The 26,691-nt window shown below is 46.5% G+C and overlaps 1 protein-coding gene across 1 annotated transcript in view; it reads right to left on the bottom strand.

Annotated features, from left to right (window-relative positions):
* The window catches only part of plxna1b (plexin A1b), a 185,279-nt gene that overhangs the window by 151,333 nt on the left and 7,255 nt on the right, over positions 1–26,691 (bottom strand). The window lies entirely within an intron of this gene.

Below are 26,691 nucleotides of genomic sequence, written 5' to 3'. Positions count from 1 at the left end.
TATGATTGAGTTACATACACAGCACAACTCTTGTTTACAATTCACTGATTTTTGAAGGGTCCTTATCTCACACAACATACTTCCACAGCCAGCCCTGCACCCTCCCCTTTACACTGCAATCACACTGCAAACCTGCTAAATCTGTTATTCAGCTATCTATGTGATTACAGCTATGTTCGCAAATACAATTGCATTACATTCAATTTCTGAAAGAAAATAATGCCTTGTTGAGGGTCCCTGTGTAGGTCCTAGCAAAAAACTTGACCTACTGGAACCTGAATGCAACATCATCTGAACCTGAAAGCAACAATATCTGGCATTTGGTTCTACTGTTTACCCTCAAATGTTCTTTCTATTGTGTTAAAAGCATTGTTGCCATGGTAACTTTGACACTTTTTTGATACTTTTTTGTATTTGACAAATGTTCTTATCTATGAATGAATATCTTAAAGGGCCAGTTCGCCAATTTTCAACCTCAGTCCTATCATGCTATTATGAGGAGCTAATGCCGTTAATATTCTCGTCATATTTCGGATTCTGTACCGCTCTGAGCCGTTGCCTGCAGCTTAACGGTAGTATTTCACTCTAGCATCTCTCGCTGGGACGTTCCTTTCAGAGGGAGGGGCGCAATGCACGCTGGGTCTTGTAGGAATGTAGAATGGGCAAAACTACGAAGCTGTTTGTACAACTTTCTCCACAGCTATGGCGCCAATTTCACATATTATTGCTTCTGTCGATTACAGAGAACACCAGCTCTGACTGACAGTGCCTTTTTCCAGTGATAAATTGCTCCTTGAAACTGGACTTCCAAGCTTTATTACCCAACACCTGTGGCAACACCCCGAAAACCAATGTAACCCCTGGTCGTCTTTTTTCCTTGTGTTATTTCTTTTTCAGTGGGAAGGTAGTCTAGCTCTGCCAGTGTTTCAGTGCATATGCTCAGTGTTCCTCCCTCACTGCTGTCATTGTCTTCTCATACCAGCTAATAAATGAAGAGCAGATGCTTGCCAAATACACATTTACTTAAATCTGCTTTTATTTATGAGTTCTCACAAACACACAAATATTTTATAGTATTCCACACAGCACACACCACACCATGCAGCTGCTATCGCTTGACAACAGATGCAGTATATTAAAAGGGCAGGGCGGAGGTAATTTATAGGATGGAGGTTTTACAGGTAAATGACAAGGAGGAGGAGAAGAGGAGGAGTCAAAAGGGAGAGTGTTTGCTCCTTCGGGCGTCCTGCAACAACAATACATCGATGATGAGGAGCAGGGGTTTGCGGGCCGCATGCTGCTATTTGACAGGCCAATCATGTTCCTGCAAAACTGGAACATTAGTTCTCCTGTAAATGCTGATTATGCAAAAGAGGACGCAACTCTCCCAGGGACCCCGCACTTCAATTTCACCTTGACTATCAAAGTGTCTGCGCGGAGGGTGTTTTATGGCCACGCCGAATCAGAAAAGATGAGACGCTACAGTGAGATGTGGAGGAAAGTAAAGGGGGGGAGGGAGATGAGATGGAGGGAAATCAAAAGGAGGACAGAGAGAGCAGAGGCAAAGAGGAATGCGTGTTTTTCCTTTCTTTTCCTTTCTTATCTCAGTTCCTGCCTCCTGCTCCTCATGTGGTCAGGAGAGAGGCTATCTGTCCATCAATCACCGAGGATATACAGGTCACTTTACTAAGCTCAAAGGGATGACTGTGAAAGTGTTTCAATCCTTTTGTTTTATACACCTCTACTTAAGGAAAGAGAGAGTTCAGGGGAGCACTAAGAGGGAAAATAAATGCACTTTCGCGAGTATTGAAAGAATTAAACACCTCAGTAAGAGGAGTCATTGAATTGCACATCAATTTTAGTCACTGCGGCTGCAAACAGTGTGGGAGAGAAAAGAGAGGGAGAGAGGAGGGGGGAAGAGAAATAGTGGTGGCGATGTTCATGGAATAGCAAACCATAGCTCAGCTGAGACAGTGCTAGCCAGGTTCAGGGAGAGGTGGTGTCATCCAATTTCCACAAATGAAAGGCCGGCAGAAGACAAATGTGTAGGAGTGAGAAAAAAAAAACTGAGCTGAGGAAGAAAAAAGAAAGTAGGAGACAGAGAAGAGGAGCAATTGCACGGACAGAAAGAGCAAGAAAGAGAAGAGCAGAAGGGTGAGCGCGGAGCAGCAGGAGCCAAACAAAAGGCGGCACTTCTGTTGCATTTTAATCAGAGCTATACCGGCGCTTGAATCAAACACCTGGGGAGCCTGGAGGATTGAGGCAGCTCAGCGCGGTAACTGCAGACAGAAGGGCCTGAGCTGCAGCGATCAGATATACCCCCGCTCTCCAGTCTGCGAGATTAAAACGACTCGATGCAGATCGCAGCCTCTTCGGCGCGAGCAGCAGCAATAAAGTGACGAGACAACCTAAAAAAAAAACTAATTTCTTGCTCAACGGTACGGGCGTGCCGCGAGACGAGAGCAGATGTCAATTTAAAGGGAGGTGGCACGTAGGAAGGCTGGCTGCCTCATTTTCCCTTTGTCATTTCCAAGTGAGGGAAAGATACAATGAGGCGGAGTGAGCGGGGAAATGAGAGGAAAAAAAAACGTCCCTACAGTAATTCCTCTTCATTTAGACCAGCCTCGGCTTGATGTAAGAGAGTGTGAATCGCACAACAAATTGCATCTGGGGGTCTCCCGCTGCTTGTTATCTAGCACCGTAATTAGATGATGACATCACAAACGCATGCTAGTGCAGAGGCAGCAGGAAGTATCCAGGTTTGTACTTTACAGAGCAACTTGCAGGTTAATTTTTTTACGACATTAATGCTCAATCTTGTCTGAAAATGGCTGTGGAAAAGTTTAATCCTTGATTGCATGTTATGTGCAAGAAATAAGGGCACACATTTAGAGGGAAAAGTGTCGCGTCACATTACGTACAAAGGACTCGCTGTGTCCGACTGCCTTAGCTCAACGTGCAGAAGTAGGTGGTAGCGAGTCTGAGCGGTCGTATCATATTGTGTAGATGTTATTTAGGATGTCTGACATTGCATTTCACCAGTTCTTATGAACTTCTTATGGTCGACAGGACATCGAGCCCCCCTGACAGGAAGAGGAGCGGAGCTAGCTTTCGTGCCTGGGTGTGTTTTGTGCAGGTGAAGCGACAGGACTTCGGGACGGGACACACAAGCACCTATCAAACAAAGTATCAGGATAGAAAACTTTACAATGTCGTGATGTGAGCACAGCGCTAGATACGCCGGTCACTCATCACGACACCTGCCCAGTTCTCCGCCGGTTCTCGCCGCACTACAGCTCAACGTCTCTCCTGTGGCCGTCATGTCTCCTCATCCTGGCCTGTTCCTGGTCTCTTTGACACCTAGCAGGCTGATAATTATAAGCCCGGGGTCCATCGTATTAACGATTTCTTTATGTGCAATGACAAGACTGGCATTTAGATGCATATTTATCAATGTTAAACCCTTCATTAATGGGCGGGACTCTCTTTTGTTATGTCATATCCGGTTGTTTGTTTAGATGTGGAAATGTAAGAAAAAGTGACTCCTTTCAACATCAAACTCACAAAGAAGGAAGCAGGATGGATAACAGAATTATATCCTGTCAGGGCGGGAACGCCCATCTACCGAGGAGATATAGCTTCTCACACGTATTCCTCTTTCTGCTCAAATTTCCTCGGTTTCTCGGCCCCTCCTCATCCCTCCAAACCCTCTTCAATTTCAATTTCCTCTACAGCGAAAGTCAAATGGTGGGAAAAGCGCAGGAACAAGGTTGCGAGCCATATCTGGCACCATCAAGGAAAAACATGTCAATCATTCTGGGCTGGAGCGTGTCTGTGGCTTTGGGAATGGGCAGCCGCCATATCGGGGGAGCCGAGGTCGTTATCACATCAGGGGAGAGCATTAGAGGGGACGGGCTGTAAGGGGACGAGCGGATTGGATTCGATATCGGGACGGCCTATCAATTGACAGGGTTGTACGGCGTCTCCATGGATATTGGGAGTTGGAATGAGGAAGTAGAAGAAAGCTTAGAAAAGAGGGGTCTTTTCACAGCTTCACTTCTTTTTGTTTGTTTGGCTTAACGGTGAAGAGGTAGGGGGGGGTGGCGGTGCTGGTGAAGTGGTGAGCTGTTGGTGACTCTCGTGAGTTGAGCTGGATCAACTCTCCCTCTCTCACCCTCTTCGCCAAAGCAGCTAAACCTGTCCCTTCAGATAATGGTCGCCGCTCAGCCCCAGAGCCGCGCTGATTTATTGCCGGTGGCATATCAATTACAGCACTCGCCGGCTGGAGAGGGGAGAGAAGGTGGCGAGAGAGAGAGAGAGAGAGAGGGGTGATGATGATGAGGAAGGAAGAAGAGCAGCACTCTGCCTTTTCACAACACGTGGGTCACATCTGGGGTGAGGGGGTGAAACTGAGGGTTTAGGAAAGAAACATTTAGTAAGGAGATGTGAGTGTGAGAAGGTGGGAAAAGCTATGAAAACGTATGCAAATTCTCAAGACACACACTCTCTCTCTATGTGCATAAAGTCAATTATTGTAACCCAAGCATGGCATAATCGAGGAAAGCAATGTGGTTCAAAAGACACACTGCATATCCTCCTCCCCTCTGAGCGCACAAACATATTACAAAATGCAGAAAGAAAAACCCCCCTCAGAATAATACATTGAATCAAAACACACATGTACATAAACCTAATGGGTCTCTATCTTAATCTGCCCTCCACCTCTTCACTCAGCAGCCTACACACTCCAGAGATTGGAGATTTGCCCGGGGGAGGAAAGGGGGAGTTGGGTGAGGGAGGGGTGGGTTTAGGATTGAGCAGCACGAAAAGGAAGCGGCAGGAAGAAGAAGAAGAAGAGGGGGGGGATGGTGGTACAGGAGGTAGGATGGTTAGAGAAGGAGAGCCAAGCCCTGAAGCCTTAATCCTCTCCCAGGGTCTGCCTAATCTCAACGCCACTATCTGCATATGGGAAGAATGGATTACCATCCCCCGACGCACCGACGGAGGGGTGGGTTGACGGAGGGATGGGTTGACGGAGGGATGGGTTGGGCAGACTACGCGCTCTCAGACAAGCACAGAAAAAGTCGGCTTGAAGTTATTACAGGAGGCAGGATGTGGGTTTGTGCTTTGAACAAACACACACTGCAGGTAGGCACGTTGCAAGCTAGTCATTTGCAGCCTGGTTATCCCACCAGTCTGACGTATGACCAAATCAGAGGTTCTCTCAGGGGCTCAGAGGGGCTACAAGGGGGGGGGGGGTCAGACCCCCACATTTTAAGCTGAAAAGGTCCACCCAAAACTCAACCCTCAACACTGCAACAAAGCAATCACTCTGTCTGTTGAGGATTATCGAGGAATGTCAACATTATTGCAATAACTCGCTGGAATATCATCAAAAAAATAGCTGGGCCCATCTGTTGCAGTCCGTGGAGAATTGTTCATAAAGGTCCTCCTTTTTCAATAACAGCTGAATGACAGCGGGAATGTGTTCATTAAAGGAATATGGAGAGTATTTCTACAGGGCTCTTTGGGGCACTATAACCAGAAACAGTCCAAATATCTGATTGTAATTCTTCGTCATATCTTTACTTTATTAGAAGAAGGTAAAAAGCAGTATTTAGAGACGAGGAATGAATACACAAAGAACGAGCTAGCGGTTTCAAACTGCCAAAAACAACCGTCTCTCTTTATGTTCAAGTCACCCAGCGAGCCAAGACAAATGTCAGAGGAGGCAGGACCAATTTTCCCGAGGTCGGACAACAAAGCCGTATTGTATATTGTGGTATCTTGTATCGTTTCCTTCCATGCCTCGGCTGCAGGAACAAGCTGACTGGCAAGTCTGGAGGTGTATTAAAAGTCCTTATGAGTCGTGTTTTAGGGCCAACGTAAATCAGTTTAGTGAAGGACAAGCGCCAGTGCCCTTTCTCTCTTTCTCTGTGGCAGGTGGCCTGCCAAAACAAAAGTAGTGTGTACGTGTGCGTGCGTGTGTGTGTGTGTGTGTGTGCGTAAGGAAGTCATGCATTGGAACAAATTGAGCCCCATGTCTTTACAGGACCTTGCTGGGCTGACTTTCAAGCAGTCGGCCCGACCGGGGGTGATAAAAACCTGATCCAGACCTGTCTAGCAACTTCCCTTGACGCGAAGTAGCAGAGGAAAAGCTGCAGAGTAGGAACACAGGCTTCAAACATCGTCCTCTGTTCATTCTGTATTAGTTTTTGAGTGTGTTAGCCAAGAGTAAACTCTTTACAGCGGTCGCTTTACAAGCCGCTCGGCTCTGCTCCGAGGCGTAATGGAATCCTAATGTTGTAAAGTGTTTTTTAAGAAAGTATCACGAGCCGCACGGTCATAAAACACATCAAAATAAACACCTATTTAAAAAAAACTTAAGTACAGTCTTTTCATGTTGGCCTGTTAATCTCTAATAATCTGATGATGTCACTTATTCCCGCTGTCCTCTCCTGTTTGTTTCCCAGGCTTGAATCTGCAGCCTGCAAGGACGATGTCAAAACTGCCAGACAATAAACTCACACATTCAAGGGCTGGAGCGGCAATAAGTGCAAGGACAACTGCTTCTCTGACACCCAATGTGGCGTGTGGATTACAGACGTGTGTGTTAGTGTGTGTGTGCGTGTGACAGCTGCCACTCGGAGACAGTAGACAGACTGTGGGCACCACATCACACGCATTCTTCCTCTCCTCCTCGTTCCCTGCGACAATAAACACACTCGCGCTCTTGTGTTTTCAGAGGTAAACGGGATTATATGCTGACAGACGTTACTTCAGACACAAGTGTGTGGTAATGTGTGTGTGTGGCGGGCGGTCGGTCCCGTCCTCCGAGGCTACAGGGCACAGTTGCGATCACTCTGTGTGCATTTGTCAAATACGAGACAGGGAGAATGGGGTCGTCGGCTACTGTGTGTGTTTAAAATGAGGCCTTACGAACACACACACACCTTAGTATACATACACACAAAATAAGGCAGCATTAACACCAGCTCCTGCAACCTCTCTGATTCTGAATATGTCTGACAGGTGTTTGTCCGCCCTTCTAAGCTGATCGCTCTCTACATCGCTAGCGCTAAGCTAGCATTCTGTATCAGGTACAAAGTGATGCAGCCATTGTGTTTGTGAGGAGCTCGAGGTGGTTGGATAATGAGCAGCACCGTCTCTGAACAGTTTATGAACATTGTGTCTGATTTGGCTGGTGAACACAGGGTTGGGCGCCCCAGGGTGTCTCCAAGGCATGCAACCCCTTGTCATTACAATTACAGAGGAAGAGCAGACAGACTGTAGTCGTCTACATCTTTATATCTCCCCCAATCATCTCCACGGAATCCTTTTCTGCCTCTCAGGTTTGCTCACATCTCCTCCGTCGTCTCCTCCACCTTTTATGACTCATAGCAGCGCGGAAACCTAAATAAAAAATCAAACTGCTCAAACGTCAAATTTATGACAATCACAACAAACACGACATGAGCAAGGGAACACATTTCCCCCTCCCCGTTTCTTCTCCCGGGGGTGAAATCCTTGAAGAAAAAACTAAACAAAAGGCCTTCATTCCAGCTGCTAAGACAGGATGAAAAACGGTTGAAGCAGCAGCCGTCGCACAAAACCTGCCCACACTCCAAAAAGGCAGCGCGCAGACACACAAACACACTGATGCAGGCAGCGTCAGATTAGTGGTTTACTCTTAATCTCTCGACTGTGTTTGTGCGACTGGGTCTTTCTTTCCATGACAAATCCTATGTCTGTGTGTACATGTGTGCGCATGTGTGTTTGTGTGAAGGTAGGAGAGGTAGGCGATATGTAGGTCAAGGCTACAATGAGCCAGATATGAACGCAATAAACATGCAGTTAGCTCAGTGTTCCACCACTGGCTTATGAGGTAATATCACTCTGAGCCCGTAGTGTTGTCATTAGCATAAAGCTAATGCTGTGTGTGTTTGACAGGGCTTTAAGAGAACAACAGTCAACGATCAGAGAAGGTGGTGACAAGCAACAGCAGGTTGGTAATTTCACTTTAACTTGTTCTGATACAGAAGTTTGTAATATGCAAATGTCTTACAAGGCAGAGTTAAATGCTTCTAGACGAAATGAAATCAACTATTTTATGTTGCACATTGTCTATAATAATGACAATAGCACTACCACATTCAAAAATATCCTCTTAAAGGGCCAGTGCGCGGATTTTAGGGGGAGCTAATGCCATTATGGTAGAAAAAAGATGCTATTTCACTCTGTGCCTTTGGAGGACGCTTTCAGCTTCTCCAATGGGCCCTGGAAAACCTCCGCCAGACTACGTGAAATGCCTCATCTTATATTCTCGTCCTATTTCGGATTCTGTCCCGCTCTGAGCCAATGCCTGCAGCAGAAAACAGTAGTATTTCACTCCAGCATCTCTCGCTCGTTCCTTTCAGAGGGAGGGGCGCAATCCACACTGGGTGTTGTAGGAATGTAGAACGGGCGAAACCACGAGCTGTCTGTACAACTTTCTCCACAGCTATGGCACCAACTTCAAATATTATTGCTTCTATTGATTACAGAGAACACCAGCTGTGACAGAGGCTTTTTCCAGGGGCACATTGCTGCTTTAAACTTTACTTGGTCGTGTACGACCAGCAGCTTATGCTAAAAATGCTAATTCTAGTTAGCAAATTTAGCAAACATAAAGGAGAAAAACAGATATCCTGGATATGACGCTATCAGGAAGTTTCCTGATGACTAATAATTCCTGTTATTTTATCAGGAACAGCCCAAAAAGAAACACAGGTGCAGTTCCAAGTATAGTACATTACATACGCTACATAACAACTAAACTCTACAGGTCTGCACAGATGGATTTGGTGGATAAATTGGCGTGCGAGCGATGCCGGGCATTGTTATTGCTAATCACAAAACCAGCCTGCACCTACGTGCCACCCCATGACTTGAATCAACACTGAGTAATGTCAGTCACAATGAAGGTCAACCACAAACAGCGCTGTGGTTTTTCCACCAGTCATTCATACCAGCAATCAAGTCGCTGGGTGTACAGGTGTTGATGTCATGAAACCACAGGTGAGAACAGGTTGTCAGTGGACTGAGTGAAGTGGGAGCCAAAATGGAGCAAATTGTGTACACTCAAGAATAATTATTTTGCATAACAATGAACTTCATTGAAATATGACTTGAATAAGGAATGTTCACTCTTGAATAGACCGCTCTGAACCGGTGCATTCCTTCATAGCGCTGCTTATTCTCTCCCTGCTGAGTTCACTATAATGGAATGCAGCCTGCTCTGCCCGAAACGGCTTATTACCAACCGCTGCCGTCCTCAACTGCAGCTCCTTCCTTCTGCTTTCTCCTCCTCACACCCTCCTTTTATGAGCCTGATTGACCCTCGGCACCCAGAGTGCTGGACGGGGCTTGTGCGGCTCTGCTTTCTTAAAAAGCAGAGAGTGTTGACTGTTGTAAAAACAGGCATGCCATTATAGAGACTCTCTCTAAGGATCTGGGGACGGTGAAGTTGATGGTGGAAGTGGGTGGACGAGGTGTCGCCTCAAGGAGAAAGGTATTAAAAAGAATCACTGTCTCCTTTTGTTTTAATGGGGCAATAAAGGCAGCCTCCTCCTCCTGGACTTAGTGCTTCCAGAGTGAGCTTATGTGGACCGCCAACTGTCAGAGCGAGACAATTGGTCAGCTCTCCGACTATAACAAAGATGACACATTATAAGATACACCAATGGGAAGATCCTGTGTCCTAAGTGGGCCTCGTCTCTTTTCTCCACAGCTTACAAACACAGATAATAATCATGACACTTTTAAGTCTTATGTCAGTTCACATGTAAGCACTTTTACATGTTTGTTTTGACGTTATTTGTCTGCTATCCAAGTCTCAGAAATCCCTGAAGACATGCGACGGTCCAATCTGCGCTCACATTCACTGAATAGATTCAAGACCTGTGAGTCTCCCAAAGGGGGCGGGGCAAACGCAAAACCCATGTGACACAAATACAGGAAATTACTGTGTATTGTCTCCCTTCTTAACTCTGTTATAACACACCAGCTGTAAAACAACAGCGGGAAAAGCGGCTCTTTCTTACATCTGATACTGACTCAGAGATCGCATTAATCACCAGCAAGTTTCAGTCTTGGTGCGAGGCAAAGCAAAACAAAAAGAAGTCCAAGGTACAGTCTGCTCTTGGCCCATCATGTCTGTGATCACTGACGGGAAGAATGTGAAGAAATATGCACTATAGATAAAGATAATCTCAGATCGCGTCATAAAAGGAGACCGGCATCTGACCTGAGCGCTTCAAAGACTTGAGCTGTGAGCTCTTCTGCTGCCCCATCACACCAGAAATGGTCTCCACTTATTAAGTTTACAGAAACAGACAGACGAGTGACCATCTGCTCTCCACGTTCCCCCTCTGTCTACAACATTACATCATCCAGTACAAGTTTACACAAATAAATGTCTTGCTTTATTGTAGTGACAGCACACAGGCAGCAGCGCCGGTATGCACACAAACGAGCACACAGTGTATCCGTGCTGGTACAGTATTGACTCCGACAGCATCCTTATCCATCTTTGTCCATTAGGGCCTGCACTGTTTCCGGATGTGTGCTGTTGAGGAGTATTAGTAACCATATCATTGGCTATGACCACAGGGCTTTATGCCATGCTCTAAATGCTTTAGGACAGGCGTGTGGCTTGTGTCGTATGGTGTTCATCCGATTTATTTCCTCTGATGGGTCACAAGACATCATCTTTGATTCACATGTCTGTGCAGGTTTGATTCCTTAACAGGGAAACGTTTAATGCGAGTAAGTGTATTTGTTTTTGGAAAGTAGAGTTCTCACTGGCTCTATTTTCTACTTCAATCCCAAGACAAGAGGTGTGAAAAGCTAACAAGTGAGCCGCACAAAAGCCCGCTGCCCCACACGGTCAAACTCATCACAATGTACAGGAAGCACTGCAACAGCATCCACACAAAACAAAGACTCTTCCATGTCCAGGAACTCAGCGGGACACGACCATTCATTTTATTTAAATGGCACGGTTACGTCTGAGTCATGTGGGGCCAACGCCAATTATCTTCAGTCGCGCCGCCGTGGAGCTGAGACAAAGGAAGCTCATCTATCCCGACCGTTTTTAGCTCAGGAGCACCGGTTTTAAGCCGGGTAATATTCAAGCCAACAGACAGTGAGTGTGTGAATGTGCGTGCGCACACGCTCGTGCACGGAGGAAGAGAATAGGGGTTTGTGAGCTCAGACGATTTCCTGTCTTGTCCCAGATCGTCAGCACATACTGTATTCCTGCTGAAGCACAACAAACAGCGCCGCATGCATCGCTGCTTCACTATAGAGGCGGTGACAGAGACAGAGGCCGAGGCTGGCGTGTAAAAGTGTGTGTGGCTACATCTGATTGGACAACTGTATTCAGTAAGTTCCACTGTCTTTAACTACATGAGAGACTAAATGTATATTTAATGACGTCTACATACTCAAATCAGAATTAGATGGCAAGCTTAGGGAGAGAGTGAAAAGTAAGAAGAGAAGATAGAGGGAGAAAGTGTGCTATAATCATCGGGAGATTGAGAAGACATAAGAGAGAAAATGGTGCGGGTAAAAAGGTGATGGAAATAGGGGGAAAAAAGAGGGAGGGATGGAGGGGCGAGATGAGAGGAGTCGACGATACCTTTCCAGATAGGCGGCGGGGCGGAACGAGGAGGAATGGAGGGAGATAAGAGAAGAGCGGTCTGTGCATGTTTAACTAAAAGGGAAACTTTTTTTCTCCCAGCTAGTGGGCAACTGAGAGCCTGTCACATAACTACACTCCAACACCACTTCAACTTAGACCAAGTACTTCAAAACAATACTCTTTATGGTGCCGCTTCCACAAGGATCCACATATTTTAAGAGATTAATCGAGTGTTTTAATGGCGCAGCATTTCATCACTACACCGAGTTTAAAGAGGAGAAGATGGGAGTCGCTTTTTATGGCTGACAAAGTCCCTCAGCTGTTTTTAAGTTTCCTTGAATTCAACGTTTTCATTATTTCCACAGTCAGTCAAACATCGCAGCCTGCAGCTCTGGGTGTTTTTTTAAAGCCTGTGTGAAACATCTTCTTAATAAACAAGCTCTGTTATTGTGAAAATTTAACCTAACTGTGATTGTTAGGTGTGAATTTTCACACACCTCCCACAGCCTCCTTCTTCCGCTGGTTTGTTTTATGCTAATGAAGCTAACGTCTAATGAAAAAATGTGTTCTCTTTGTTTCATATATAAATTAAAACAGTATGAAATATGTTAATCGCTGCACCTCTAGAAAATACTATTGTTTAAAGCATAATATTTGCCATGCATTAAGAAAAACAAAGAACAATGGGGCTGTTTGAAATCGCCTCTCATTTCCAGCATGATTTAAAACTATTTTTAAAGCAAATAAAAGATTAATTTATTGTAAACACTATTGTATCAAACTAGCATCTGTTATACGATGCAGTTGGAAGGAGCAGGAATAAGGTTGTCCTGACGGTATAACAGATTCTTCTCTCTCTAACCGTTGATGATGAACCAACTTCCTAACCAAAATATCCCTCCCCAGGCCAAAAAACTTTTGGCACTCGAGTCTAAGTAGAATTCCAGTCTTCAGTCCAACACGTCCATTTCATGATCAGAGCCTTTTCACAGGCGCCTGCCTGTTCTTGGAGCCCACCCAAAAGGAAGGGCTGGGCCTACTGGTCGGTCCAGAACGGCGAGTAACATCAGCCATTGTGAGTCAGTCAGGGGGCAGACGAGAGGAGGGAGCAGGGAGATTGAGCGCAAGACAAAACACACACGGCAACCTCGCACACACGTTCATTAGGTCATATTACAGAGGCCGTCTTTCAACTTGGCAGACAGCGCAATTAGTAAAGCTGGCGCTAGTGTAAACAGGGCGTGTGTGTATTCTGTGGGTGTCTGACCGTCTTTGTGTGCGACCAAGTTTACATTAGACGTTCCTGTGTCCAAATGAAAGAACATCGAAGGAAAGGAAAGGAAAAAGGTGGTTCAGGAGACGAAGCCAGAACTGTGTCCAAAGAGCTTGTCAGTGTCGTTACAGCAACAGAGCCCAGGACGCGGCAGAGCTTCAGGGAGGACGAGAGTGTGGGGGAGGATAAGAACAGACGTGGAGAGAAAGAAAAACACAGAGGGAGACGTGTTGGAGAGATGGAAATGTGAGCACAGAGGAAGAGAGATAAGGAGAGACTGGTGGGAGCGGAGAGGGGAGATGAGAGGAAGAGTGGTGAGTGAGAGGAATGCCAGAGACAAAGAGGGGAGGAGAGGGACTAAATATATCAGCGTCTTGTACAACATAACACTAAGCTACATATAAGAAGTCTTATAGGACAAGCTATGCTACAGGCCTGAAGCTGCACGCAGGCTCTTCTTGTTGTACGTCTGCCAACTTTTTGACAAGAGAATTCGCAGAGAAGACAAACGTCTCTGCGCTTGGCCCCACACCGAGCGAACCCGACAGAGGAGACGAATAAAGGCGGTAATTCAGTCTCAGGTCTGAATATCGCTGCTCATGACAGACACGGCCTCACTGAGGGACGCAATCACTGAAAAGATAAGAAACACTCGGCTCCCTGTGGAGTTAAATGTGTTTAAATGTTATTTGCCCCCGTCTGATGAAGTCCCCCCTCTGTTTCTATTGCGTTCCTAGTGTGCTGAATAAGCGCCCCGCTGCCTCAACTTCTCCACCCCCTTCCTCTGCGCTCTCAGTCAGCCTCCCCTCACCGTAGTGTACAAATATATCACACCGTTACTGGCCAAGCAAATGACCTGCCATGTTCCATGGACCCCAAGGGACCCACTGCCACTCATAACTCCCAGATCCCTCGCTTATTTCAGCCACTCAACACCACTTTGAAAGCAGATTGAAAATATGACTGAGGCGTTATTCGAGGGCCATTATCGCACGCTGTATGGGTGTTTATGAAAGCGAGGTCTCTGAGCATTACAGTGAAGCAAACGGTGTTAGTAATGATGCCAGAGATGTTTGGATATATAATGGAAAGTTGAGGTAAGAAACAAAACATGAGGGCTTTTAGTTTCCACTGTTTATAATGATAAAGGTAAAGTGTCAGTATGTAAGTACCTGCTATGGTTGAACACAAAGTCAACATGTTAAAGGACCTACCAAGAGAGCTGAAAAATAATCAATATTAAAGGGGGGGTATTGTGCTAATTTTAAGCTTCATATTTCACTCTGTGATACCTGTGGAGTAGCTTAGCATAATTCACAGTTAAAAAAAACTGCTCTGTGCAGGCCCTCATACAGCCTCTGCCTGGAACGACTCATCTCATCATCTCTGTCCCTTTAGGAAACTCCGCCCCTACAAGCCTGCTTTCTTCTGATTGGCCGGCTCTCCGAAGCCTGCTGAGGCCGCACTTTGTGACGTCACAAAGTGCAGCGGGTAAAAAAAACTGTGTAAAACCTGGTGTTCACAGCAGCCTGCAGACTGAGCTGAGAAGCCTGGGGGTTACTCCAACAAACGTTTACCTACAGATCTGAAACTTTGTAACATTGTAACATTATATGTCTTAAAATGTGAAACAGCATAATACCCCCTCTTTAAACATACTGTATACTCTCAATACAAAACAAAGGAAGGCCATATTTGTGCAGGCCTTTAGGATACAACCAGCCTTGTCATCCATGTATTCTTTGAGCACAGTAACAGAGATGAAGCTTCGTCTCAGTCCGGTGTCTGTGCAAAATGATTTGATGGAGAACAAAGGGCTTCTGTATTAAGTCCGTCCAAAGCAAAATCACTTCAACGAAGCTCTGGAATTAAACCACAACCTAATATGTCTTTGGTACCAGTGGGCTTTGACCTATTATTTGACAAACGCTGTTTGATAATGGGATTCAGCGCTAAGCCGGTCTCCATCGCAGCGCTGCAATCCACTTTCCTCCGCAGGTCGGCTGACCCTTCCTTTGGTTGTGCTGAAGGACGGCTTGTATGATCTGTTCTGGCTTGTTAAAAGTCGTGATTTCACAAGGGGGGAAAGGTTCAGGCTCGCGCAATGACAAGAACCTGTCACCAGAGCCGTGCTCGTGACCTCTACTCACAATGCCACGCCAGATAGAAGGAGAGAGAGAGAGATGTCCCCAGAGGATCCCTTCTTCTCTTTCTCTCCCTCTCGAGGAATATTCAAGTCTCGACCTGCACGCCTCATTTGAATTTCAACGGCTGCCTTAAACTGTCTTTAACACACACACACACACACACACACACACAAGTAGTGATTTTGCAGCTCCAATTGTCCAAGAGAAAGCGCATTCCCGGAGAGAAGTGACTCATGAATCATGAATCTGGGTGTCGGGGAGGTGTCTTGCTATGTGCCCTGACCTTTCCGAGGAGAGAATGAAGTGAATCCATTTCTGCTGGCGGTGTTTGTATGAAGCGCGAGGCAGCAATTATTAAAGCCTAATGAATAACTGGTACAAAACAAAGCGCTGGCACACTCTCGCCATTTCTGCTCACCCCAAAGGCTACATTTGCATCTTAAATGCGACTGAAACTGTTGCTCGTAATGCAAACACCTCGCTGCACAGGCAAGAGAGAGAGAAACTTTCTGGTCCTGAAAACAGCCGTGGGTCAGTACATCTAATGTTTGCTGAGCAGATGCAGACGGCTCAGTTCAGCAGCCTTTATTTTGATCTCTTTTTTGGGTAGTCACACACGCCAGCCTGCCGCTAAAGAAGGGATATTGTGCAGCTACATGTGGGGCTTAACAAGCACACTAGTACATGAAGCTTCTCTGTAAGCTGATTCACAGGGGAGGAGAGGAGGACGGATGAAAATAAGAGTAAACGAGATCGACAGATTATGTAGAGTGACCACAACCGCTACGACCACCAAAAAAAACCCCTCTTAAAGCTGTTATCATGTCAAATAAGAGAAATCCTGGAAAGCCTCGACTGCAGCGCTGCGCTCTGAACATTTATTTTACAAGCTCCCGGCTGAGCACACAACCAAATCTCTCACTTCACAATGGATTTCTGAGTCATCCATCAATGGATGTGCTGCTGTGGTTGTGTGCGAATGGATGGCGCTAGGCGACGCTTGAGGTGCTCCGTCCAGCCAGCACGAGTCCGTGTGGCCTAGATCCAGCTTTGGAGTGAAAGGGACGACGATGCCGCTAATTTGGGTCACTGTGTTGCCGGGTTGTGGCCTGTGTTAGCCCAGGAGCAGATCTGAATGTATGTGCATAGAAAGCGTGCATGTGGAGCTAGTTAAACGTTATCCATTGACTGTTTTCCAGCTGTGCGTGCTTCCTGTGCTGAGCTAAGCTAGTCTTCTCTTTTATCTCCCTCCTTGTAATATGGTGTTCATTAGCAGGCCAGTGGCTGAGGCATTTGTCTGGCAGGGTTTTTCCAGTTATGTGCTTGTATTGGGGATCCTCTGGGAGAAATCTGTCAGCCTGATCCGCAGCTTGGACGAGACCCTCACCGCCGCACTCGCACTATGAACATGACAGGACGCGATGAGAAGCAGCAAGGAGGGAGACGTATGGAGCTGCAGGAGCCCGGACGGGGAGCTGAAGGAGTACAGTGTGCAGCGCTGTCTTTGTCTCCTGTGGTCGCTGACGTACGGCCAAGTATTTAAGCAGTAAATACACAAAAATGTGAGCACACACTTGGCTCTCTTGACAGGCATAAACCTCAACAAGAACAACAGTGAAACAGGATCCTGAAACCATCTCCTGAAAGCCAACAGTCTGTTACTGAAGCGCTCCCAGAACAACGGAAATGGGGGAAATATAGGTTTCCCTAACAGTCCTTGAGTCTCTTTAGCCTCTCGGAGCACGTCTCCTCTCATGCACTAACTCAATGTGATCTTCCAGAAGTGGCACTAAGAAAGCATTTTAGTTTTCCTCTGTGATGGCTGCTTAAAAGCGGCAGCTCTCTTGAGCGTCAAGAGGAGAAAGATGGAGTGACTTAAAGAGACGGAGCATGTGGTGCAACAATAGAATGCACAAAACCAGAGTGCGTCTGCTGAGCAGACACAGCGGTATGTAATCTCTGCTTCTGTATTTCCTGTTCCACCTGTAACGCACATGCACGTGCCTACGCGGCAGAGAAAGCAAGCATTCACTTTTGAAAGACTGCACAGAGGCAGGATTGCAGCTGATGCACAGAGCAAACACAAAACGAAACCCACCACACACACACACACACACACACACAGACGTGGGGATGGGGCTTTACCACGGTGGCGCCGGGGCAGGGCAGCAGCAGCTACTAATTAAGACTGGTTGGCTGAACAGCTATAGTTAGGGCTGGAGCTGGAGGGCTGAGGAGAGCAGGGCGACAGGTCTGACACCGTGTCTGTGTGTGAGAGTGTGTTTGCGAGTGTGTGTGTTACTAGCGGCCCCGGGGCTATAGGCTAGGGCCCCAGTTCAAGTCTTGCTGACTCAGATTCAACACTGCCTGTCTGGCTGCAATACTGCTGGTGCAGCTAGCAGGGGGGGAAGAGCAATTTGCTCTTTTCCCTGTCTCTGTTACTTTCTCCCCTTTTCTCCTTCCTCCCTCTACTTTGTGTTTCACTCTACACTTCCTCTTTTCTCCTTTTCATTCCCCCGCTCCACTTTTAAACCACCCTGTAGTTTTCTGTATCCCCTTTTTCTTCACTGCTTCCGCACACAGTCAATACCATTCAATAAGCTTTATTTGCTCAGCAGAGGTGGGTATTACAGCGGGGATTAAAACAGGAAATAGTCTTCCTTTTAATGGTCGTCGACAGTGACAGCTTTCATCCGTCTCTCTTTTATTCTAATTTTTGTTTTGTTCCCACTTGTGGATACTGGATGTTCCTGTTCATGTGCGGTATCTGTGGTGAATCAGACCTGTTGGGCAACTTAGTGAATTAACGGCTCCACTGGTTCAGTGCATCACACTGTGAAATGTAAACACAAACATGAAACATGACACCTGTGATGCTCTCAATGCCCTCAAAGCCAATGTCATAATTTCCCTCCAGATATTTCTTCTATTGTGTCTCAGAAAGCAGTAATTGTGCACTTTTCAGGCCATTTAGTGCATCAAAGTAACTGGTGACCAAATTAACATACATTAAAAAGAGCCTTGTGACAGTATAAGAGGCTTGGCCAAGGCCTTAGTTATTTAGCGTGCCCGCTAATCCCATTGTTGTTGTCGCTGGAGCATAAGTGGCGAGCTTGATGTTAAATCCTTGCTTGGGTCTCTTTGTGTCTCATTTGCTGCCATCCAACGCCACAAATAATGCTCCTTCATAATTAAGCACTGACCATTTTAAAAGTCGAGATGACAGAGCATTTGACTGTTGATACCTTTCGGACTGAATCAGCAATCCGCTGCATTATCAGCATTTTAAACGCCCAGTAATGGAAAAGTGACATACTTGACATTTGGATGCTTTGAACCGTGGGTCTGAAATCGGCAACATGCCATTTTTATGCACAAGGTCCTCCGCTGCGACTTCTCTTTCTTTCTCTTTCTCAGGCCTGCAGTTTACGCTGGTGCCGGCTACACACACACAAACACACATACACTTGCTCTTTTGTGTTTGCAGTCTAAACAGAGAGTTACGGGAGAGTGTGTCAGTTTATTGTTTGTCTGTTCCTCTCTCCGTGCGCCCCGATGTTTACCTCTGCAGAACAATAGACTGGCCTGGGAAAACCTGCGCGCAGGAGGTCTGATCCGGGTGCGTGCGTACAATTTTGCCCAAATATGTATTGTGATTGTGATTGCATTTCCGTGATTTCTTTGTAACATTTTCCATGACACACTAATCACAGTTACTTTGTGTAAACTAACATGTGTTTCTGCTGAACCGTGCGAACGCTTTTAGTCTTTGCTTCCTTTACATGCATGTAAAAAAGCCCGTAATATGTCCATCCACTCAGCTGTTTGTGTCGTTTATGCAGTGATTTGTTTTTTTTATCAGACTGTAATAGTTTGAGTGTTAAAGTATTATGTCCCACATGTCGTCAAATCAGTCAATGGGAGATCTATATTTGTTCAACTTCAAAATAAGTTTTAAAATACATCCATCCATCAGAGCGGTACAGAATCCGAAATACAACTAGAATACACCGGTGGATCGTCCAAAAACTCTTCAGGTCTGCAGTCTACATCTCTAACCGGACGATTTTGAACGAGACATGACATCGGAGGTGGGCGTCCTAGAATGAGGAGGTGTAGTTTAGTGAGCTCCCTGGCGGAGGTTTTCCAGGGCCCATTGGAGATGCGGATAGCATCCCATAATAGCATGATAGGATTGAGGTTCAAAATCAGCAAACTGGCCCTTTAACAACATTTATATTTTAACATATTCTTGGGTGCAGTCATAACCAAAACATAAACAAATTGTCAGGAGGCACTTTATATTTGATTTTGACAATATTTCCCACCACTGCTTTCCTTAATATAGTTATTTAATGTATAAAATATCTACATGTCAATCACTGTCGCACCAACTTAACCCTGACAGCAGAATAAAGGCACTTGCATGTGATAGTACAGAGAGACGCAAACACTCAGTGGAGAGGTCAAAGGGGCATTATCTGCAGCGAGGGCCTGTTAATTCATCCAGCCTTACATAAAAACCGCTCTGTTAGTGCGTGTGAGATCTGGGCCTCCAGCCAGCCAACAGCTGGGCTAACTGTCTCATGTGGGCTTACCACCGAGGCTAAAACTGATATGACCACGGCAGCTATGGCGCAGTGGTCATATCAGTTTTAAGTTAACAATGGAATATACCTGACAAACGTTGGTGCAGTGAGGGTTACTGCATGTACATGTGTGCAAGAGAGGGTCTTTGTTCATGAAGGTTTAGTATGTTTGTATAAAAAAGATAATTTTTCAAACTGTTACAATATTGGTATTTAAAAAAAAGCGGCAAATTTTTGTTTGTTTTTTAGAAAGAGAAACGTCATCAGAAGGGTTTGAAAAGCTGGGCCTGTTATCATGAGTAGATGGCGTGTAGCTTTTCATAATACGAGCTCAACACAGAGACAGACAGCCTCAGAGAGAACAGAGAGGCCCGCGCTGTGCCCATCCTCACTCTGGCCCCGTGCCAGGCCTGCTCCCACAGAGGAACACAGAGAGAGGGGGGGCTGCGAGCGCGCGTGGATGTGTGTGTGTGTGTGTGTGTATGAGGGGGCAAACATTCCCCTGGCAGGATCCCCGGGACCCGGCGGAGGGCAGGGTTCAGCCGGTGAAGGAGAGGCTGCGTGCCCGGCAGTCAATTAGCGGCTCACATTTACACAACAAATGGAGCTCCCACGGCTTCTCCGGCGCTCACACACGCGCGCGCACACACACACCACTCATGAGTGTATCCACTCAGCGCTCATCAGCACACGCCGACGCAAGGTCAGAGCGATGGGGAGGGAGAGAGAGAGAGAGAAAGGCCAGCTATCTGCTGGAGTGGTGCTCTATAATACAAACTCATTGGCTGTATCAGACACAGTGGCAGAGCTAGAGTGAGAACAAAGTTACAAAACCTCTACAGACGAATGATGCAGCTTAAAAGGTTCAGCACAAGAGATCATGGGAAAGAGATTAAAAGCAGAAACAATTATTCAGCCGACAGAAAAATGAACAAAACTTTTAATGACTAATTCACTGATTCATCAATTCATTAAACAAAAACGCTGAATATTCGCTGCTTCGCTCTTTCACAAGATTTGCTGCTCCGCTCTGTTTATAGCTTTGTAAATTTAAAACCTCATTTGTAAGACTGTTCCAGTTAAAACAAGCTACTTGAAGATGGACTTTTAATAGAGCTAAGAATAAAGAGTCAAATCAACACTTTGGACTGATGCACCTCTCTACATTAGCTCCCACGTCTAACCTTGATGAGCGAAGTCTTTGCCCCCACACGGCAGGTCGTCTTTGCTTTGGTTCTGTAATCTAACAGCATTAAATATAAATAGTCTGAAACCTGCCTCAGCAGGAAAAGCCGACATCATGCATTAGGGAACACCAAATGAATCCAAAACAAAACTCTACTTAGTGGGTTGTTAATTTAACTGCGCTGGCAGCAGCCACATTAGCTCCGTGTGATCGGTCCCAGTGTTAAACTGATGTGAGGCAACTGACCAGTAAACCAACACTGTGTTTGAAGAGAGACACAGAGAAGTCAGGAAAGCACTGAGGAGGGACAGTCAGGCAGAAAATGCAGGGCAGGAGTGACTGACATCCCCTTCAAACATTTAGCTTCCCCAAGAAACCTTGTGGAAAATTGCCGTGTCAGGGTGACGAGTGAACAGGAGCTAAAGTCAATACCGTTGACTCAATAAAGTTGATCAGGTAATACCCCTGTCAGGACCCGGTGAAATTCCCTTCCATCTTCTTGGTGACGCTACTGTGAAAAAATACACACATTTCCAAGCTGGGGAAGCGAAGGGTTACATTACACCTCTGTGTAGACTGAGCAAGCTAGTGGAGAGAGTATGAGGGATGACACAGGCCGCTTTCCTACTGGTCAAAAAACCAGCTAACACCCGCTAACACCCGGCTTTTTTCGCCTAGTGGGAAAGGCTACAATGGGCCTTCAGACCCGGGTCAAATAACTCTGCAGTAGACCCGTCTACACATCTTCACTGGCCTCCATGCTGCTTACCAAAGAGTATGATGTAAGTTCTTTGTGCGTAATATTGCTTACTAAGCCTGTCTCCGGCGCATTTGTGACATCAGACGGCGATGCAGCAGAAAAGAGACCGAAAGGAGTCTACTCCACTGACAATGGGAAAATCGGCAATCGGCATCTATACGCAGGCCTTCCCGAGTCATTTTAGTCTTCTCCTCAGCATGAGAGACAATCACGTCGTGTATTCTATGCACTTATTTTATTAAAGGAAAGACAGCCACCGCAACATAATAGTATATATAAGACAGAACGATGGAGAAAGAGAGAGCGAGGCAATAATGACCCAGCTCAAACCAGGGCTCTCTGCAGGTCCAGAAACAGCCATCTTTGGTAGCGAGAGGTGAAAGGAAGTTACAACAGAAACTCCACAAGCAGGTCAGTAAACCTATAATTTCAACATTACTATGGCGGGTATTGGCACCGACTTCATACCTCTCGGCCATTAATTCCCCTCTTTTGATACTTCCATTCATTTCATGGCTCTTGCGGAGAAGGAGCTACTGCATTAACCTTTAATAAGGTGCGCACATAAAGAAACACTTAGGTTGGCCCACACAGTCGGCCATGTTGAATATCCAGCGTAAAACATTGTTGTAACCACTTTGGTGACATTGAAACGTGATAATCCTGTTAAGCACACAGAATTATACAAGCTCTTGTAAAATTCGGCTCGAGCGTCGGGGTGTGTGAGGCTGCTGCCGAGGACCTGGGTCTCGCATTTTAACGATGTTTGGTATAAACTGCCAAACTCTGCATACAATATCTTTATTGTAAATCAGGGGTGGGGGTTGTGTGAGAGGAGGATAAGAGGTTCAGGAGACAATCACTGTCTCCGGCTATCTTCCTACTTCCTCTGCTCCTCCCGACCATCTGTCATTCTCTCCCATTGACATTCAGGTGAGAACTGCCTCGTCTGCAGACAACATGTGTGTCGATGTGGGGTAGGGAGCTCAGCAGTTACAGTCAAAGCAGTCTGCCAAAGTTAATGGGAGAAAGACGTGGGACTATACCGCTGTTGATGAGGTCGTGTGAGGTTGCCGTGTGTGTACGTATCACATCGCAAGCGGGTCGACTCGCTAATGTGCGCGTGTCTCCGACTATCTGCCCTCTACGCGCTCTATCCATTCATCTCTCCGCCTATACATCAATCTATCAGGGACAATTATTGGTGAGACGAGACCAGTGGTAAGTGGATGAGAGCCGACCTGCATCATGCAGCAATCAAACCTCAACCCGTCTCCACTCTCTCCCCCTGTCGCCCTCCCTCTCTGTCTCCCTCCAGCTGTGCTCTGAATAGGCCCTTAAATCACTCAGCCCCGGCCCTTTGATTGGTTGACCTCTCTGCATGATTAAACAGCCATTTTCATCACGTCCTCCATAGGAGAGTGACAGAATGGGAAAGAGGGAGAGAGCGAGAGAGACACTCTGATAAAAGAGGGGAGTGAGCCTGACCATCTCTGTCCACGTTGATAGCAGACATCTCGGATCAGAGGAGTAAGAGACTGAAACTTCAGGGAGTGCAAGGGGGTGTAAACATCACACTCAGTCTTTGCCTCAGTGGACCAATCGCTGGAAAGATACAGCCCATGACAAGCACCATTATGAAGAGAAAACACAGATTTCAGTCCGATGTTTTTATCCTTATAGGCTTGCAGTGATTGAACAAGAAACATACGGCACACCGACATTGCACTCATGTTTGTTGGCCTTGAATCAAGCAGGAGGTCTGTATCGTGGTCAAGAGCACTTAAACAGAGATGGGGATGCCTCTATAAGGACTCGATCACACTGTAACGTGGGGGAGCTAGCTTACAAGATGTAGCTGGGTCACAATCATCATTAGTGTGACCAGCAGACCTTAACAGTAATTCCCTGAAATCACCACTCCAAAAGAGTGGGAGAGTTTAATTTCCTCCTCTTCCCTGAAACCAAACTTCTCGTCCGATAAAATCGCCACCCCCTCGTAACATCTGTTTGGCTTCCAAATAAAAAAGCCGTAAAGCCGGGGTGGCGCAAGCAGCAGCAGCTGTTCCGATGCCGCGTTCAGGCCTTAATTAAAGTTTGACACAGCCTCTCTGAGTTTTTGTCATCCTTCTTTCCCCACACACTCTGCTCTTCTCCACACAAGGGCTTCTCTCCACAACAACATTATTTATTATTCTTTGGTGCGAGCTGCCTTGTTGCAGTTCTGAGTTCAGCTAAGCTGCCAAGTTCCCTCCCTCACTCCTCTGTTGTCTTATTTTTTTTCCCTCCGACGTTTTCTGGCCGAGGTGCGCGCTCTGGCATCATTTTGTTCGGATTTCTCATACCCCGCCCTTTTTACAAATCTAAATGCTCGAGGCTTTTATGTTGATGCCGCTACAAGCAGACTGGGAGACGGGCTACTTTTGAAAATGTGTCTGTGCTGCGGCCAAGTTTGACTGCAGCGCTGATTGCCGAGGGCAGGATGAGGTGTGCCTCTTGAATGAGCTCAAAACAGCTTGCCCCGTGTTGTGAGTGCAGCACATGTGGCAGTGGCTCTGTGATGAGTCTTCTTTAGTAGTTTGGAAGTCGTGAATGGTTGTTTCTAAAAGAGGTTTAGGCTTGAGCGCGTCTAAGGATGGATAATGCAACCTTTTCTGCCATGTCTGTCGGCTGTAAAATAAATGCCATTGTTTTCACCGTCAGTGCTGCATCAAGAGCCAGTTAGACTAATGCTATCTGTCAAGTGTCAGAGGGCCAGCAGGGAGAGTCTGCTGGTGCACCAGGGGCCATGTCACGCTGATCTCAAGAGCCAAATGAGGTCACACTTGGGTAGAAATGGAGAGCCAAGCTGATCAACCAGAACAGCCACATTCCTTCACATGCAACGGGAACCAAGGAAATCATGAATCTTGGTTAGGCGGGGGAGGGGCAGCCCCGAGAGAAAAGGCTTGGAGAAAGGAAGCAACTCCTCCCAGCTGCCATGCATCAGCACATCACACCAGTCACAAGTTACACACCCCATTTGATTTGGAATGCTGCAGCCCGTCAAGAGCTGAATGGCATCGCTGACGCATTCCTTAATGTAAGTTTGCTGCTTCATCACATGCTCTGCCTCCTTATCCGCCCGGGAAAAATCTACCAGCCGAGAGAGAGAGCAGACTCACTGTGGCAAACTCGTGAGCAGTGAGCAACAACATAAAACACTCTTCACAAGCCTTCCTCTTCTGATGTGGGAGATGGCGCACTGCTAACCTATGTGACAGCTCCTGGTAGGGTGAGAGGAGGCCAGGGTCAGAGGTCACCGAGCACAACTGGAGCCATCATGGGACAGCAATGTGAAGCTCGCACCCACGGCCACGTAAGCACCCTTCCCCCGTGATGCAGCGGCAGCTCAAAGGTTCCCCCCAAGCTGGGCAAAAAGCAACAAGAGGGCCCTGGCAATAAAACCTCTATGGCCCCACTCCACCTTGAAAGAAGAGGATCAGTCTAACCTTTGACCTCCTCCTATACTACCCCTGCTTGCAGTTTGGAGGCCTCCTCCTCCTGCTCCTGCTCTTCTTCTATTTCTGGCTACAATCAACACCCTACCCCCCTTCTCATCTGCCTGCCATTGTCTAGTCTGGAGAGCTTATTCCTGGAGTCCCCCTGCTCTGCTTGCCTCTCCTCCGCAGGGGGTCGAAGAGGGAGAGGCGACTTTAAAGCACCCGCGGGACTGGCCTCGTTGCAGAATGGAGGTAGCCAGGTCTGCTAAAATAATTAGGCCGAGCAGCCACCAATGTTCTGCACAACATGCCGTCGAGTGGTTTTCCTCTTAACAAGCTATGTACGGGAGGAAAGGGAGGGAAACGAGGCTTTTATGGTCCTCGTGCACATGTTTCCACTGGAGGAGAAAAGGAAAAAACAACCTGGTCCGTCCAAAAACTTCGCCTTAAGTTGTTCGTTTAAAGAATGTTCTTCAAGCTGTCAAGCGAGGCCGACAAGGACGTTTAAGGGCCAACGGAGAAGCAATGATATGCAATAGTAAAGCTTTATAACAGTATTTGAGGTCCTTTGCATTCAGCAATGACACACCAGTGTTATCATTAGCCTGCTAATGCTACTAACCTTTGGAGAGAATTTGCATTGATTTGCAAGAGGTGAGGGTAGTATTACTGGGTAACTGTAGCGCCTGTGAATAGAGAAAAGTCCCTTGTACATGTGTCCATGGTCGACATGCTATGCAGTGGCACAATGCCAACACACAATGGAGACCAGACTCGGCGGGCTACTCATCACTTCTCCCTCTTTAACCCTTTGAGAGGAGCACAAAAGAGGGAGCTGACAAAGAGGCTGTGGAGAGAAAAGGAGGTGGAAGAGGGAGGAGGTGCAGGATGTTCTGTGGTGCTACAGCACCATTTTAAGGGGAGTTCAGGCTGCATGTGTTGTTTGACAACATGAATTTGGCTCCACCGTAAGCACGGGGCAATGGATGTCTGGAATGCGAACAATTTGTCAGACAAGGACAAAACATTGTGATTTGAGCTGCAGAGTAAAAATCACTGTACTATTATTTGTGTTCAAAATAACATTTCTGTGGTTCTCCCGGACGTCATATTAACTACTGTTTAAAGTAAACTAATATTGCTCTCAGTCAAAGCTTACAAAAGTTCGGAGCTGGACCCAAAACTTTTCCGGTTCCGCAAGGGCTCAGGCTCTGCTGTGGAAAAGTGGCTACCGACATGTTAAACATGGGGAGGTGAGAGGCTGGGAAGTGCTCCAAAGTGATTTAGGCCTAAAGCTGCTCAAAATCTACCCTTCTTTCTGCAGCTGAAGTGGGATCGCACAGAGGATTTAAAAAGGCTAACTGCCCATTCTGTTACGCTGAAAAACTAGAATAAAATGTCCCTTTATAGACGGATTTTCTGTGAAGTATCTGCCTACATTAGCCCTCACCCAACACACACACTAAACTAGCAAGAAGCACCAGCCCACATCTAAAGAGTGCCAGGCACTCAAGGGAAAAAATGAGTGGTAAACAAAATGAATAAATGGGCACTTATCTCCATCTGGTAAA

The sequence above is a fragment of the Semicossyphus pulcher genome, unplaced genomic scaffold, assembly GCF_022749685.1.
Source record: "Semicossyphus pulcher isolate SPU_LCO1_2020_fin unplaced genomic scaffold, fSemPul1.0.p SCAF_3, whole genome shotgun sequence".
In the NCBI taxonomy this organism is placed as follows: domain Eukaryota; kingdom Metazoa; phylum Chordata; class Actinopteri; order Labriformes; family Labridae; genus Semicossyphus; species Semicossyphus pulcher.
This window is presented reverse-complemented; position numbering and strand designations above follow the sequence as displayed.